The 5,514-nt window shown below is 43.0% G+C and overlaps 1 non-coding gene across 1 annotated transcript; it reads left to right on the top strand.

Moving 5' to 3' along the window:
- Positions 1 to 2,040: 2,040 nt before the first annotated feature.
- Positions 2,041 to 2,166, top strand: LOC120852365. Its single transcript, XR_005718545.1, has one exon. It is a non-coding gene; the product is annotated as a U6atac minor spliceosomal RNA (small nuclear RNA).
- Positions 2,167 to 5,514: the final 3,348 nt, after the last annotated feature.

Genomic DNA, 5,514 nt, shown 5'->3' with positions numbered 1-5,514 from the left:
AAAAACTGAGCATACTTATTCCTCTTCACAACTTTACAGTGTTAACCATTTGCCCCAAGGATGAATCTCAAATAATTACACTGTTAACCACTTGCCCCCAGGAGGAATCTCAATAATTCCATGTGTAACTGTGACTGTTTAATAATTGGTTCTCTGTTTCTCACCATTGCCATGGAGATGGACATCTTGGGCCATAGTGCCAGAGGCATCTCCTGTCTAAATGCATTCTGATCATCAGTGCAATTCTTGATGAGCCAGAGGCAAGCGCGGCTCGAACAGTGTGGTTGATGAGCCAAAGACTAGTGGTGTGTGTGCCATCCGATCCCTTCAGTGACACTGTCAATGCCAAGGCAGCAACTTGAAAGAGTTTTCAGTCAGCAAAATGCTCCTTCAAACACAATCTGACTCAGAGAGCTTGTCCATCAAATAGAAAAGTGGAGAAGCTCAGCATAAAGGTTGAAGCTCTGGGGAGAATGGCCAGGTTTGGGGGAGGGTTTGTTCCCTGGTTTCCTGGGGCACTTCTGCAGGGCCCGGGATGCTGAGATTGGAGGAAGTTAGCACATTCTGCCTGCAGTGCTCTGGGAGGGGCAAAAGAGAAAGCAACCAGCCCTGATTCACTTCTTAGCTAGAAAGGTTAGAACTAACCAGTCTATTTTTCTGTTGTTCTTTTTAAAATTTATTTATTTTGAATTGAAGGATAATCACTTTACAATATTGTATTGGTTTCTGCCATACATCAGCACGAATCAGCCACAGTTATACACATATCCCCTTCTTACTGAAGCGCCCTCCCACCTCTCACCCCATCCCATCCCTCCATGTTGTCACAGAGTGCCAAATCAGTCTATTTTTTAATTTAATAAATCCACTAGAATATGCACACACACAAACAAAAACAACATTTTAAAGATTGAAACACAAAGGGACTTCATTTAGAGACACCCAAGAGCTCAAGTTTGAAGTACAACTTAGAGGAAGGGTGGGGACAGAATGACAGGACAGAGATGTGTTAAATCTGGTTTATGCCAGCTAACGAAAGCTGCTCAGCCTCCAGGAATTTTCCAGGACAACTGTTCAACATTGACTTTATTAAAAATTAAAGTATGTATCTAGCAATCGCACCCCTTGGTATCTCTCCAAATGAGTTGAAAACCCTCACACAGATGTTTATAGCAGTTTTCGTTATAATCATCAAAACTTGGAAGCCACCAAGATGTCTTTTGGTAGGAGGTGAATAAATAAACTGTGGTGCGTCCAGACAATGGAGTATGATTCAGCATGAGAAAGAAAAAGAGTATCAAGCCATGAAAAGGCGTGGAGGAACCCTAAATGCATGTTACTAGTGAAAGAAGCCAATATGAAAAGTGTACATACTGTGGGATTTCAACTCTATGAGGTTCTAGAAAAGGCAAAACAATGGAGACATTAAGAAGGTCAGCAGTCGCCAGGGATTAGGGTAAACAGGCCAAGCAGAGGATTTTTAGGGCAGTGAGATTGCTATGAATGATACTATAATGGTGAGTACATGTCACTATACACGTTCAAACCTACAGTCTGTAGGGTCACAAGGAGTTAGCACAGCACGTAGATTACATAGAGATTCCTGGGTGACTCACAAGTAAAGAATATGCCTGCAACTCGGAAGACGAGGATTTGGTCCCCGGGTCGGAAAGATTCCCTGGAGGAGGGCATGGCAACCCACTCCAGTGTTCTTGCCTAGAGAATTCCATGGACTGAGGAGCCTGCAGGCCACAGCCCATAAGATCGCAAAGAGTTGGACATGACTCAGTGACTGAGCACAGCACGGAGATTATCCAACACCAAGAGTGAGCACAAATGTAACAATGGACTCTGGGTGATGGTGTGTCCATGTGTGCCCATCAGTTTTAACGAAGGCACCATCCAGGGTAGGGTGCTGGTAACAGGGGAGCGTGTGAGTGGGGTGGAGGCAGAGGACTATGGGAGAATCTCAGTGCCTTCCCCTCAGTGTTCCTCTGAATCTAAAGGGCTCTAAAAAAGAAAGTTTATTAAAAGTTAACTGTAATATATGAAAGAAGAGAAGGTTAGCACTCTCCTTGACAAGGATGGAAGAGGCTCTGGGGCCTAACAACTGGCATTCGGTTAAGGCATTGCCACCTACTTTGTGGCATCTAACCACTGCTTTTTTCTTCTGCAGTTTTGAATGACCTGTGGCCACATGCAGCAATATATTTAAATCTGATCACAATGCAATTAATCATGTATTACTATTTGGTAATTAAAAGATAGTATTAAAATTTTAAAAATTAAACTATAAATTTTAATTAATAAAATACATTAAATTAGAGGTAATAAACACTCAAAAGTCACCACTTCCTCCTTGTTTATCACATTTTAATTTTATCTATGTTCTCAAGTTTACTCACTTGTATCATATCTGTAGAGTAGAATTATTATGTATTGCTTGCTACTGGACTGCTCTTCCCAGCTCTGTGATAAGCGGCCTCAATTGGGTAGCTTGAAATTACATTGCCTGTCATAGGAATACTTACACAATAGAAATCACTATGTACAGGATTTTTCCCCAGGAAGGTTGATTATTAAACACCACACCACTGATAACATGTACAGTATGAGCTCAGATATTGGGATAAGTAACACATGTGCATCTGAGGATGCTCATCAAAGGACAGCTTTTGGGAAAAGATTATGGAAACACAGATCTTCATATATGATTAAATCAAGTAATTCACTCTGAATGCATCCAAAGACCTCTTTAAAATGGTTCCAATGATTCTCTCTCCTGGAAGCCAGGAACCCTCACCAATTTGAAGAATTAAATCACTCAAATTTGAAGAAGAAACAGCTGCCTCAAGAGCAGCCCTCTTGCCATCAGAATTACTCAGATCTCGTTCTGAGAGACAGAAGTTAATTGCCAAACTGTTTACTGTAATTAAGTCTATCAGCATGGTTTTCTCCTGATGAAAATAAAGATCGGTATATTGAATCTTCTGGGAAAGGAGTCTTTTATCTCCCCTAAATTAGAAATCTATGATTCTATGCAAGTTCTCTTCAAGACATGGCTTCACTCGCCTCAAAAATATGAAGGACTTAAAAAAATTAATATTTGCCACAATAGAGAAGCTGGTTGCAGGTACCATTAATTCACTGCAAGCACCATTGTATCCTGATACATCTCATCGAGGTTATTTAAGTGTGTCTGAAGAATGTGTCTTTCACCAGCCTTTGCTTCCAGTGATAAACTATGAAATACTGAAATAGAGGTATTACATACCCTCTATTATCTATCTAAATGTATCTATCTATGTATCTACCATTTATCTGTCATCTGTCAACATATCTATCAATAATCTATTATCTATCTACTTATCTATCATATCTGTCATCTATCCATCGTACCTATCATCTATCTATCATATCTATCTTAGTGTCACACTACAGTAGCAATAAAAAATAATTCTTTGAGGAAATAGCTATATTTCAATGATAATGAAGACCATAGATTTTGGGTATATATTTCCAGATATCTCACTATGCTTTATATATCTCAAAAATTGTTCTCTATATGGTACTTTAAAACCTGCCTTTCTTCTGAATAATTTATTCCAGATATCTTTTTCAGGTCAGTTGACCTTGGTTGCCACACTGGGAGGTGGGACAGGCAGGAATAGCCCCAAACTGGCCCCTGGTGGCATACTTCATCACCTGTGGGCTTCACAGGAGTCCTCCTGCGGGACTTCTGCCTGGTGCCAGCAGGAGCCAGGGCGTGGGGTGGGTTATGTGTGGGTATGGCCTGGGGGTAAGTTGGGTTCTGTGTGTGTGTGTGTGTGTGTGGACACATGGCTCTGGGGCTGTGGAGGCAGGGCTGGCAGTGGAGAGACAGAGAGCAGCTGCAGGGGCTGCCCCCATCTTCGGGTGCTGGCACGACGGCTGAGGAAGCTGAGCCCTTAGGTTGGAAGGTAGCCTCCCAGGTCGACAGAAAGAGAGAGAAGCCTAGAACCTGTGAACTATTGGGCTGGTTTAGAAATTAAATATTTAGACATGTGCTAGGTGAGTTTCCACCCCTCCTCCCCTGGACTGGAAAATACTACGGGGAGACCTGAAGCCTTGTCTGTCTAGCTTTTGTGCAGCTTGTCCTCTGGCAGCATTTGCAACCCAACCGGGAAATCATGTGTTTCTAGGGCCACTTTCAGACATGCAAGTTCACGTACAATCCTGGATTCCAAATACCTTGAGTCACACTTGCCAGACTATGAAGAGCTTTCAAATAGAGTTGACCTTTGAATAACAGGTGTTTCAACTGTGTGGGTCCATTTACACTTGGATTCTTTTCAGTAGATCTGTCCTACAGTCTATATGTTCCCCAGGCAGGTGACGGCAGCCCACCAGACTCTGCCGTCCCTGGGATTCTCCAGGCAAGAGTGCTGGAGTGGGTTGCCATTGCCTTCTCCAATGTATGAAAGTGAAAAAAGAAAGTGAAGTCGCTTGGTCGTGTTCGACTCTTAGCGACCCCATGGACCGCAGCCTACCAGTCTCCTCCATCCATTGGATTTTCCAGGCAAGAGTACTGGAGTGGGTTGCCATTGCCTTCTCCGGAATGCAAGAATACGGCCCCTTGGATAAGGAGGGTCCACTGTAAAGCTATCCTTGTATTTTTCACTGCATTGGGATTGGCAATCCTGACCCTTGGTTTTTCAAGGGTCAACTGTCTGCCGTGATTTTACTCAGAGCTCTCTTGCTTTGAAAAGACAGTTGCTTTCTGTCTCTTTACACAGAGAGTGGTGTCCAGATTCAACAAGGCTGCAGGACCCACGTCTTACTCACCTGCCCTCCGTTTTCTTCCTAATGTCCCCACCCTGCTCTATTTTATTTATTTTGATTTTGGTTCAGTGCTGTCCTTATTATAGGCTTTCTGGGGCTCTTATGATCACAAGTTCTCTGGGTTGGTGTGGTGGGAATGGCTGGAAGCTGTTACTGCTAACCTCCATGCTGTTACTTTGCCTCGTTGTCACTGGCAGTCCTGTGACTCATGCAAGTCACTTTACTTCTGAGTGCAAGTCTCTTCCTCTTAGGAGCCAGCTGACCACACCCTCCCAGATGCACCCAAGGGGTGGTGCTTTCTCAGAAGAACCTCTCAGAAGGTGTAAGAAGCAGATGCATGCACGGCACAGGAAACTCCACTCCGTGCTCTGTGGTGACCTAAAGGGAAGGACATCCAGAAAGGCGATATTTGTATACGTATCGGTGACTCACTTTTCTGTGCAGCAGAAACTAACACAACATTGTAAAACATCTAAACTAATTTTAAAAAATGTACCATGAGAAACCAAAAATTTTAAAAAAATAAAGAAGAATTTTTCTTGAAACCAACGGCAGAAGCGGATGCTTAAAACACCATGAATTTTCTGGATCCCAATAATAATATCAGACTTCCTGGGTGGCTCAGCGGTAAAGAATCTGCCTGCCAATGCAAGAGATGTGGGTCCAACCCCTGGGTCACGAAAATCCTCTGGA

This window comes from Oryx dammah, unplaced genomic scaffold (assembly GCF_014754425.2).
Source record: "Oryx dammah isolate SB20612 unplaced genomic scaffold, SCBI_Odam_1.1 HiC_scaffold_25, whole genome shotgun sequence".
Classification (NCBI taxonomy): Eukaryota; Metazoa; Chordata; class Mammalia; order Artiodactyla; family Bovidae; genus Oryx; species Oryx dammah.
The sequence above is the reverse complement of the archived record's forward strand: the minus strand, read 5'-3'. Positions and strand labels throughout refer to the sequence as shown.